At 46.2% G+C, this 12,513-nt stretch overlaps 1 non-coding gene across 1 annotated transcript; it reads right to left on the reverse strand.

Moving 5' to 3' along the window:
* Positions 1–11,174: 11,174 nt before the first annotated feature.
* Positions 11,175–11,248, reverse strand: trnat-agu (transfer RNA threonine (anticodon AGU)). The gene has a single exon. It is a non-coding gene; the product is annotated as a tRNA-Thr (tRNA).
* Between the last annotated feature and the right edge of the window lie 1,265 nt (positions 11,249–12,513).

The raw sequence follows: 12,513 nt of genomic DNA on the forward strand, positions 1-12,513 counted from the left end.
AAGGTGAGATATGAGTCACTTACTCCTGACACTTAGGAATGCAGTCCAGATGTCCATCTGGCACTCCCTAGACAGATAGGCGCCAATGGATGACCATTGATCATGATAGCCAGTCTTAGCTAAGTGCATCCCCATTTGGGAGCTGTCTCTTATCAATAGAAAACATCTTTAAATCAGCCTGCATGAATAGCTTCTCATTGGCTGCACTACATAGATGAACAGAGAGATGGGGCCTCATTTGGGAAAGCACAGCAACACTTAATTCTGTCTTATTAACAAGCATTGCCGCTACAAGTGAAAGACTGAAGTGAAATAGAGTGGGGACGAAGGCAGTGAAGAGAGAGAACGTGGGAAGAAGAGAAAAACGCAAGGGAAAAAAGCAGCGTCGTAAAAGAGGTGACGGAGCTGTCCTCTCTATAAGAAAGGTGCCATTGAGCCCTGCTCTCGCTTACGGCCACACCCCCTTGAGCAGGCCCTCTGACGTCACAGGGGCCGTGGTCAGCGTGAGAGCAGGAAGAAGGAGAGGAATAGAGCATTTGTTTGTCTCAAGTAAGACTTTGTTTTTTGTGATTTTTTGTGAATTTTTGGTTGATTTTTGAAGCCCTCCCCTTCAGCCTAGCGCTGTTTGGGGAGGGGAGAGACTTTTGGTTTTTTGTTGTTGCTTTTTTGTTGCTTTCTGAGTCCTGTTTGTGTTTTAATGGAAGGAAAAAACATGGAGGCAGAGAATGTTATTGTAGTGGAGGAGGAGAGTGGTGTAGGAAAGAGAAGGATGAGGAATTCAGAACCCCCCCGGCGGGTTTTTGCAAGGGCGCATACTGTTGTGGTGGATGTGAGCTGTGTGGAGAAACCATCTGCGGGTGCTATTATCGCAGCGGTGCATGGCGTCTGTGGGGAGGGCTCTCTTTTTGCCTGCCGCCCCCAGACGCCAAAAGAGTTTGAACTGACTCTGTACTCAAAAGAACACGCGGACCCTGCCGCAGGCTGGAGCAGAAGGAGGTAGTGGTTTCCTTCCTCCACCTCCCAGCATATATCTCAGACGAGACTATCAAGGAGAAGCTGAGTAGCTGGGGGGTGAGAGTGATTTCGGACATCAGAATGCGCCACTACCCTGGGACCACCATTGCTGATGGCATGTAGCCTCGTTGCCATACAGCACCCGCTTCGCCACGGCAGAGGGGGACCAGTACTTCAGGGTCCTCCACGACCAGCAACAAAGGGTGTGTCATGTCTGCCTGGATTCGGGGCACTTTGCCAAGGACTGCCCCGAGTTCCTCTGCTATGAGTGCAGACAGCCCGGCCACCGCGCCAGGAACTGCACCGCTGCCAAGTGCCCGGACTGCCTCCATGCGCTCATGAGCTGCAACTGCGAGCCGGAGCCGGAAGATCCAGCCGGAGCAGGAGCAGCTGCCCGCAACGCCGAGGGGGTTGAAGATGGACTACGAGTGGTCGCTGCAGCTGAGCATGGAGAGTTGCCAGCAGCGGCGCCCCAGGACCCCAGTGAGCCAGCAATGCCCCAGCCGGTGATGGGGGAGAGGCAGAGGGAGGCCCCTCCAATCCTGGGTATAGCGCAGCAGAAAGGAGCCGGGGACCAGCCAGCATCTCCACCAGCAGGGGCGCCCCGTTGCCCTAACAATCCTGCTGCATCCCACTCTGTGCCGCAAGAGAAGCAGAGGGAGGTTGCTCCACAACATGCGGCGGTGCAGCGTGGTGCAGCTGAGATCCTACGGGCACCACCACCACCAGAGGCGGCCCCTCAGCGTACCAGTGGGCTTTTGACACCCCACCCTGTGCAGGGAGAGAGGCAGAGGGAGGAGGCGACGGCACCAGCACCACCACCACCATCACCGTCAGCGGTTTTCCAGCTTACCAGTGAGCCAGCAGGGCCCTCTTCTGGGTCCAGGCATGAGAAGCCTGCTGGGGTCAGCAAAGGCGCTGCTGCGAGGCGTGTGACCAAGCGGCAGCGGCAACGGCGAAAAGACCCTGGCAAGGTGGACATAGGCCCAGACGAAAAGACGCCCGAGGACCCAGAGGAGCCTGAGGGGAAGCGCCCGGTTGCCCTGCAGCGGCCACAAGACACCGGCCTGCCAGGTGAGGGAGCCTCTTCAATACTCGGTCAGGCACCGTTGGCAGAGACTGAGGAAGGGGAGTTGGATATGGTCGTGGGAGGAGAGGGAGGTAGGGGAAGTGGTGGAAGTAGGAATGGAGGATGGGTGTCTGGAGATGGATGGGGCAGGGACGGAGGAGGGGTATTACAGGGCATGAAGATGGAGGGGGAAGGGGAGGTGGTGGAGATGGATGGGGTGGAGAGGGAGGACAGGGAGGAGGGGGAGGGGAGTGGGCAAGCCGGGGTACAACCGCCTGGGCCCTCGAAGGCTGGGATCCAGTGGCACCACGTCAGGCCTCAGCCCAACCTCAATCCCAATTCAAGAGTTGTCCGCAGACCCATCCCTGATGTCTCTGCGGTGGCGGAGACAGGAGGTGGGGAGGAAGCGGCAAGTGTTGGCAATGAGAATGTGGCAGAAAGGGCGGGGGAACTGTCGCGCGGGCCGGAGAATTAATTTCACTCTTATGGCCATATGCGTGATGGCAACTTTCGCCTCTTTAAACGCCAACGGGCTGAGGGACTGAGCAAAGCTGGGGGCAGTGTTAGCTCTGCTGGGGCGGATGGATGTTGTCTGCCTCCAGGAGACCTTCTGGGACGAGGAGTGTGTCCGGAAGGTGCGAGCACAGTGGGACGGGGAGCTGTTTTACAGCAACGCCTCCAGCCTGTGCAGGAGGGGGGTGGCTGTGCTGGTGAGGGGGGGAGTGTACGAGAGCGTAAGGCTCCTGCACCGCGACACGGAGGGCCAGCTCCTGCAGGTCTGTCTTGGGTTTCCTGGACAGTCCGTGCTGCTGAGCAACATCTACGCCCACAATGGGGAAGCTGAGCGGCTCGCCTTCTTCAAGCAGCTGGAGGCGAGCTGCTTTCAGCAGCCAGGGCTGGTCGTCGGAGATTTTAACTGTGCACTGAGTGCGCTCGATGTGGAATTCCCTTTAGGGTCAGGGACCTGTGTCTCCACTGATTTAGCCTGGCCCTCATCTTAATGAGCTTCTCCTTCCTATAAGCATTATAAATATCAATTTTTTGCTTGTGCTTAAAAGTTATTGCTGCTAAATGTGTCTTATTCAATTATGGTAACACTTTTATGACCTATCCACTAAAAAATAAAGACCAGCCCCACAATGCTCTTCTCAAAAAATAAAATAAGTTACATTTTTTGATTCAATGTAATTTCTTTTCTAGGCAAACACACATCATTTGAGGTTTGGGTTGCATGTGAATATTTTTAAGGTTTAAAGACTTTACATTCACGGTATGTGGAAAAGTATTTCAAACTTTTGTAAAGCTGTTAAGAATTTCTCATTAAAAATAAGCTTACGTATTTTAATTCAATGTGATTACTTTTCACTCTCGATAAAACACGTGTGATTTTGGGGCAGGGGGATATGGTGGGGCATTCTAAAACATCACAACCATTTGAAAACTGTCTTGAGCTATGTAGGCATGGTTACGGATTTGGAGTTTATGCTTAAATGAGCCGACTTGCCGGTTTTGAAGTGTGACACCTTAGCTGTCAGGCCCCGATATTGACTGCTGCGAAGATGGCTTCTTTGAGTAGTGAATCATCGGATTCCTCTGCTATGCAAACTGAAGAGGTAAGTTGCTAAAATATTTTTTCTGATAATGGAATTGTTGTTTCAATCTGCGCTTAGCGTATATCATTTTCAACACTTCGTCTTCTTTTTAGCAAAAGCTGACCCCGCACTCAGTGGTGTGTGACAGTGGCTGTCATGTGAGCACGTACGGGGAATCTGGTGTTGGTGAACCGTCAACGACTGATGATAAAGAGTCGCTACAAATAGTCAATATTAAACCGCGGCGAGTGTGGAGGAAACGAAAAACTCTAACACAAAAGAGGCATTAAAATGGTAAATAGTTTAGGTAAAAAGCATGCCTATTTATTTTGTTAAGCCTTCCTTTTCTTTTTTCCTTTAATAGAATAACGAAGAGGTCGACGCATCAATCTTCTAACTACCATCGAGCTTGAATGTTTCGTGTCTGTGCATATGTATTCGCCAAAATGTTAATAATGATGATGTTCAACTTAGTTTAGCTAATGATGGCTCTAATGAGCCTGATGCTATGGATCAGATTGTAAAGTCGGTGGAATGTTGCATCTTCAGCCATTGTTTAAAGGGGGTTCTGATTGATGAATGCGAGGCCTGTTTGATTAATCATCCAGCTCAACGGGGTCACACATGCCTGGTTGACGGGTGCGCGGATGGGTACGAAGATGTGTCGTTTGCTGCGTTAGAAATTTATACGTCTCTCAGTTTAGCCCAAATTTTATCGGCTGTTCTGTACATCGCCAGGGGCCTGGGTGCCTATACCATTACAAATCATACTGAGCGGAGTATAAAACACTTGCTGAGAAACATAATTGACAACCGATTGCTCCTTACTTGAAAAGGTAGATGGAAAAATACTAGACGTGACTTTTGGTGCATTGCAAAAGAAACATTATACTTATTTTTACACAAGAGAAAAAAAGATCTATGTAAAACCATGGCTGTGTTTTAGAGACGGGTGAGCCATCGTCCAAAGAATGAAGAATTTCGAATATATACGTTAGAATTCTTACAAAGAGTGCTTTACACCCTTCTTTCTGCAAAGCTTGAAATTAAAATCAATAAACAGAATGCTCATGTCCTTGAATTTGTTAAAGAGATAGATGTGTATGTAAAGAACATGAGTGAAATTACTGTGATTCTGATGTTTTCAGATTAGAAACTGAAGCCTAGCGGATTCAGCGGTGTGTATTCCAAAATACAACGTATTTTACATAGAACCTGTGGTTACACCGTCCCTCTGATCACTCAGGCAAATTTATTTGATCTGTTAGACAGAGTTGCCCAGTTTGGTGTTCATGGCTATAGAAATGGCGAGGGAAAGGGCCTTATGAACGCTTTTTCAGATGCTGCTGAGTTTCTGAACAATGTTGGGGTGATAGCTACAACTGATTTTCTGCGCCAACATTTAATTGGTGATTGCAAGCAGTAGTCTGTAACGTGTGTGAAAAGTTCAAAAGTGTATACTGGGATGTTTCCTTTGATGTTTCTGTATTTGAAAACCTACTGATGAAGTAAAGTGGTTCACATTTCACATGTTATTTGTCCTGCGAGTTCTTTCCGTGAGACTTTGTGTGTGTATGTGTGTGTGTGTTTACACGCCCTTGCTGTATTTTGAGACTTGCTGTCAGGGTCAACCACACTGTCACCGGACCCTGGCTGCAACAGCCCACACCCCGGGATCTCGCGGCCCACTTTACTCAGTGTGTGTGTGTGTGTGTGTGTGTGTGTGTGTGTGTGTGTGTGTGTGTGTGTGTGTGTGTGTGTGTGTGTGTGTGTGCGCGCGCGCTTGATGTTTTTTGAGACATGCTATCAGGGTCAACCAGTCTGACACCTGGCTGCGGCTGGTGCCGCTTACACCCCGGGAACTCGCGGCCCTCACCAGACTCCCCTCACACCGCCGTAACGCCCCGATTCCTTAGGGTTATAATAGAGCGCGCTGAAACCTACGGCAGACTTGATCACCTTCCAACCCTCGTCGCTAATACGTGCTTTCATACACTTATTTATAAATTGAGGGGGATGCGATGGTGGGTATTTGGACCCTGAGGTCCAGGGAGTGGAAGGCGGGACAACAACACTCATAATGACACACCATTGGCTCTGGAGGGGGCGGGACATCCACTCGTAATGATGCACCATTAGCCAAAAAGGGGGCAGGACATCTGCCCATGGCGGCCTCCCATTGCCTGAAAAAGGGGGCGTGGTACCTGTCAAAAAGTTTGACGAAAGGTGTCACTTTATTCTACTCCCAGGCCAAAAACAGCCCTCGGCTCATCAACTCAATCCGGAACTCCTGGTCTCACAACCGCATTCCCTCGGTGCTTTCCTACCACCCTAACCCAATTTCTATCCCCAGGACCATCATTAACAATGACTCCATTTTACAGGACGATCCCTCCATCGGTACTCTTTTTCCCGACCGCCCAATCATCTCTTATCGCTGACCACCACATAAGCTTCTTGTTCACAGCTCCCTCGCACTTGGCACCTTCCCCTGCAACAGCACTCGCTGCATCACTTGCAAATACATATCTAACGACATTCAGGGCATCACAGGACAATTCCGGATAACCCTGACAACATCCTGTATCTCATTTACTGTATCGCTTGCAAAAAATGCCCAGCTATCTACATTTGGGAAACCGAAAGGAGTCTAGGAGAACGCTTCAGAGAACATATTAGGGCTGGGAAGGTTAAAGATTTCTGCAAGCCCATAGTTTTTCTTTTCACCTCAAATGGCCAGGATCTCTCAATGACTGACTTATTTTAATGTAATCTTCTCTATTCTCTTGCAGGTCTTGACTTCATACCTTTCTTCACCTCTCTCCACTTTGCACTTCCTGAGTGGCCTCTCTGCCGCTCCTGCCTCCTCCCCTCTCCCAGCTTTTGTTCTTCTGTGCTATTTAATCTTTGTAACCTGCCCTGTCTTTCTCACACCTGAAGGCTTCACAGACGAAACGTTGAGTTTTCTCTCTTCTCTTTTCAGTATGGAATAAACCTATTACTTGTTCCTTTGCAGACTACACATGCTGACATATTTTAGTTCAGGTGGGTAGCTGCTTTAATATACATTTGTAAATGTCAATTTAAAACTGTAAAAATAGTAAGATTATAACTCCACTTTAAAATGTGGCAAGAAATAGACACATGGCAGGCTACACCCTGGAAAGGACACCAGTCCATCACAGGGCAAAGATATAAAAAATAAACATATAGGCAGCACATATCAAGCCTTACAAGAAATCATTAACACCCTCAACACACACCACAGGTCCATTAAACTCAAATACACCAAGCATGGTAGCCTGATAGACTTCCTAGACACCACCACATACAAAGTTTCTTCCTTCAACAACACAGACAAACTGGACATCAAGGTATTTTTCAAAGACATTCACACGGCTTACTGCACAAGGATAGCTTCCACCCAAAACATACTTTCAAAGGACTGGTAAAATCACAACTCCTACACTTCCACAAAATCTGTACACAACAACAAGACTTTGAGGAAGCCAAATAAACACTCTTCCAAGCTTTATGCCAGAGAAGATACACACAAAGTTTCCTCAAAAATGTGGCACAAACATTTCTAAATAGAAAAACTCCAGATGACAGAAAAATACCCCTCAACACATCATATTTTCAACTCAGCATAAAAACCAACCAAAAACCATGATATTAGAAAACACAAACATACTGAGGGAGCACAAAATCATATCTGCACACAGAAAAAAACAAAAACCTTCAGCATTAATTAGTCCAAAGCAAGCTAAAACCTGTACACAACAGATCATATACACCAAGAGCCAAACATTTCATAACAGAAAACAACTATCCAAAACAAAGAAACTAAAGAAATCTTCCAGTTGCAAAGGGCACTCTCAGAAAACATCAATAACGCCATCTACAGCATCCAGTGCAAAAAGTGCGGGGTGACCTATGTGGGGGGAACGGGTAACTCCATCCGAACCCAGCTGACACAACACAGGTACATCAGGAACCACGGGACTGGAAAGCAACCCCAACTAGACAGAGACAGAAAGAAAGAAAAAGGAAAGGGAGTGGATCAAAAGACTTAATACTATCTTTACACAAGACCTGTACATCAGAAAAACTGGGAGGGTTTTAGTCGTTGGAAGGAGAGTCCTCTCCTTGTCCCAGATGGTCCCCTCTCGGATAAAGTCTGGGAGAAGGAGCTTCGTTCCCCTCTCCTAACTAGCCAGATCCTACAGGGACTGGAACTCTTCACCATACTAACACGCAACAAACAGAAGAATAACTGAAACCAATCAGCTATGGAAACTCACACAGCTTGCACAGTCCTACTAGGGAGGAAAACAAAAGACCCTGATTGCCTATTGAGATGTTAATGGTCCATGCATAATCCCCACCAGGGAAAGCAGAAACCCATTCACCAACTGAAACTGCACCTACTCATACAGAAACGTACAGAAGGAACACAGACCATAGGATACAAACTAGCCCCCTAGGAGGAACTACAACACACTGCCCCTTACAAAACAGGATAAAAACAAGCCAGCATGGACACAGTGTTCCAGAACAATGCCTGAAGAAGACCCAGGCAGAAACATAGCGACACACAAAAAGGCAAGATAGTCTTCCTATGGAGCCACAGATTCTACAGAGTTAAAGCTGCCTAACAGTGGAAACCTAACGGTGTCAACGAAGCTTTAGGCATTTAAATGGTAAGTATGGATCAATCCAGAGTTGACAATGCACGCAACCATATGGTCACCCTCCACACTGCCTACACAGCAAACATGTCAGACAGGATACCTTCCACCAAGGAACCAGGATCATCTACAAAATGATCCAAACAGTCCACCATTTACAAAACACAGCAGTTTTATTGGACGGGAGAACCGAGCACCCGCCAGCCTACGACGGAAGACCGAGGAACTCATAAAACCTGCCAAGCCACCTAAACTCACATATCTGAAGCTGGTAAGCAATGCCAAAAATTGGCTTCACACCACACTGCAGATCCTCGAAGAGCACTACGACGAAAATCTGTCATACAACTAGAGGATCTTGAGCTTCCCCACTGGGAGGAAGCTTTCACACTTGCTTCCAACTGATCAAAGAAACATTATGGGAGGAAATTGCAGAACACCACCTTTGGACCCTACAGTACACAAACTATCAATACTGGGTTAGGGAAGGACACTCGGGCAGATCAAATTATCACAGCAGTTTTTAAATTCTACAACGACTTCTACTGGAAAGACTGCGAACAAGACCAAGTAAGAGTTAAGTTGTTTTATAAAGTCATTATTTTAGAGCAAGGTATAATTCTGATAAAAATACAATAAACAATATGGTGAAGCTATTGGAGAGAAAATTAAGGCTCGGTTAAGAAACTGAAACAGTCTTGACTTGTTCCTTTACACAAAAGTTATTTATTTTCAAAAGAGACCCATGAGGATTCCTCTGGTGTGCAAGACCTGCCTGAAGACATTTGACCAGTTTCCTCTTCACCTAAAGAGGGTGTGTATGAAATGAGCCTCAGCAGAGGAGATCAGCAAGGTCCTTCTCCAGGCCAGGAAGGACTTGTTGAATCACTTGAGGAATCGGCAAGTCAGGGATTGCAAGAGCATAGGGCTCATGTGTGGTGAGAATGTGAGACTGGCGGAGTCCATGGACTGTTTTATGTGGAATCTTGAAGACACATCAGCAAGGTAAGATATTTAGAATTTATAAGGGTTCTTCTGTTTCATTTCTAACCTTTACCTTTATGTAAGGGTATGTTAAAATGATATACCAGTGGTCCAGATGCCCTGAGCAAGAGGCTGCTGTCCAGGAGGAAGAGATGCCAGAGACTGAAGTGGAAGAGGAAGGGGAAGATGTGAGTTCTGGAGAACTTTCTATTTTTTCCAAATGTATCTTTTGTTTTATACTTGTATTCTAGTTTGTCTTAGAAGTAAAAATGTTTAAATGTGTATTTTGTATTCCTTCTGTCCCCCCAGTTCTTAAAAGCCATCAGCAGGCTTTCAGGAAGATGGTGACCCAGGCTGGACTGGACAGAACGCACTCCCTGGATGCTCCTCACCTGGCTGGGTTTAAACAGGACCTTACCAAGGATCTTGGAGTGGCAGATTGCTCTCAGGAGGTATTTATTTTTTAAAGGCATTTAAAATTGAGCAGTGATATTTCCATAGCACATGTTTTTACTCCTTAGCTTAAAATTCACCCATGTGAAATCTCAGCCATAAACATAGTGACTCTACATTTATCAGGTAGAAAATGTTTCCAGATTCCTGTTTTTATGGATCCATCTGCATCTTCCTTAAACTTTGTAAAGGGCCTATCCAAAACAACAATTATTGTAACCAAATGAAGACCACTGGACTGTCTCACCAAATCATTGCTAATTATATTAAGAACATAAACCATTTTCCGGGGTACATCCTAAATGATATCAGTGTTAAAGTAGAGGATCCCAGCCTGGCTAACCTCATCATCAACTTCCAAAGTATCCTAAAGGATATTCAGAAGAAGAACAGTAAGAATGTTGCCAAGAGATTACTAAAATTAGGTCATTTTCATTATAAAACTTCTTTCAGTTGTACTTTTAATTTGAATACAAAAAAAGTTGATGAGTACGAATTTCTCAAACAGATATAGACAGTTGCAGAGTCCAGAACCAAGTACGAAGGATTGCTGGAAGGTGTTGATGGTTGCAAAGAGAGATGTGTTGCACAGACTGGGCAAGCCATCACCTTGCCTGAGCAGCTTCTTGTACTGTATTACCTGCAGGCCTTTCTCCACCTGAAGCACCTGCAGCACCCAGGGGTGGTAAAGAACATGTTAAATCTTTGCGCATAGCGCTCCTTTGGAAGTACTTTGTCCAAGTTCAAAAGCAATCGTGGGATTTACTTCATGCATGCAAAAAGCATGCCTCGCACGACAGATTTAAATGGGGAATGGAGCCTGCTTCTTGCTGTTTTTCCTGTGGTTGCAGTTACAAAGTTGATCGTGCTTTCACATTCTGTTAACAGTATTCACTGGCTGAGCTTTATCAGTTGGTTCGTAAAGGAATCTCTGCTTCGGTTCCAGAAAAGTCATCTGTAGTGTGTTTTTTTCCGTGCCCATGGCAGTCTTTTAAAGCTGGTAGTAATGGCGGCGAAGTTAATTTTTTATCCTCTTTAAAAGAATAAGGACGGGCTGGGGCGAGCTCCATTTACCACTCTTTCAGCTAACCGCCGAACTCGCGAACTGATTACACTGCAGAGCCACAGGCGCCTCGCTTTTCTCCATTCTCTGGGTTAGGGTGAAAAAAAAACTTTGCTGGTATTAGCTGGCCTGCTGGGAGTACCTCTTCTTCACTGATAAGCAAGATTTGTGTTTCATCTTTCGCAAGCTGTATAGATTTCTTTCAAAACAAGTTGTTCCAGAAAGGAAACGAACACTTGCATGCACCTGAATTAAAAGGCATGGGATTTGCCCATAAGGATAAATTCTGTACAGTAAGACAGGAAGAAAGGCACCGCTGGGAATCGGACCCAGGATCTCCTGTTTACTAGACAGGCGCTTTAGCCAACTAAGCCACGGCGCCGGCAAAGTGCTGTCCTTTGACAGCCACTTGGACACGTCACAACTGCTCTGAGACATCTGCGTTCGGTGTGCACCGAGCCTGCTCACCTTGCAAGTTGCCTCATTTACATGCGATAGTTCCACCACTAAGAGAAAGGATGAGAAATGGCTTTTATCTGTCACTTTTCATGTCAGAGGATCTCAATCTGCTTTCCCTGTACAAGAGGATGTCCAACTCATGTAGCTAAAGACGTAGACGACAGTGCTCCACTGAAATCTTGATCTCACAACCCTCGGCATGACTCCGCTGTGTTCTGCTTTAGACAAAGGGGGGAAAAGACTTCTTTCATCACACGTTTTGCACTGTTTATAGTGTTTGCAGTACTCTTTCTTAAATGAAAACCAGGAATCGGCACCATATGAGGTGAGACTAGATAATATTGGAACAAGTAGCCTCGCCATTCCATGCGTGACGTGAGCAAAGTGTAATTCCTGTCTTTATAGTGTGCTTGTTAGAGACATAGCTGGCACCCAGAGCGCTTTAAATCCGGGAGTCAGCAGCCCAAGACAAGAGAGTTTCCTTCGTCTATGTTTTTTGCGTGAAGGGGGAAACCATGCGTGTGCTGCAAACGATCTTAGTATCGAAGTGCCGTCCCACATAACCGATCCGAACAATCTGCTTTACAGAGGAGCACTGCCGAAGCTTATCGTTGGCAAACTGAAGACCAGGCTGACCTCTTCTGTGACTCTTGAACACTGAGTCTCAAGGTTGTGAATTCAAACTCCACGCTGGCGGGAAATTCCATAGGTAATGATCATATTTTCTTGCATGCTAATCAAAAGAAATATTAAGAAACTTTTCCCGATACCAGTTTTTTACAAAAGTAAAGGTACACGGCACATGTGTGCCACATCACGTCCGAGTTTAGTGACAACTACCTCAGAGATTGTAAGCTGGGTAGTTTCAGATCAGATCACTTTTTTTTATCAAAGGTTCAAGCAAACCCGAATACTTTTGCAAGAGACATTTCAGAATCCCAGTCAAATCCAGTAAGATTGCTGGATCCTTTCAATTCGACTGAACTATAGCACAGATCTGCAGTCCACCATTAGAATACTGTGGGTGTGTTGTATAAGCCATACCGCCCACATAGTTCTAAAACAGGAGAAGCATCCTCGTTTAGGAATGTGGTATAAAGTGAAATGGTCTGGGAAGAGTCCTACGTTTGAACAGTTCAAAATAGACGTAAAGTGGTATTTACGGACTCTTTCGAAATGTAAGAACGA

Source organism: Lepisosteus platostomus, chromosome 5 (assembly GCF_059453375.1).
Source record: "Lepisosteus platostomus isolate fLepPlt1 chromosome 5, fLepPlt1.hap1, whole genome shotgun sequence".
NCBI lineage: Eukaryota > Metazoa > Chordata > Actinopteri > Semionotiformes > Lepisosteidae > Lepisosteus > Lepisosteus platostomus.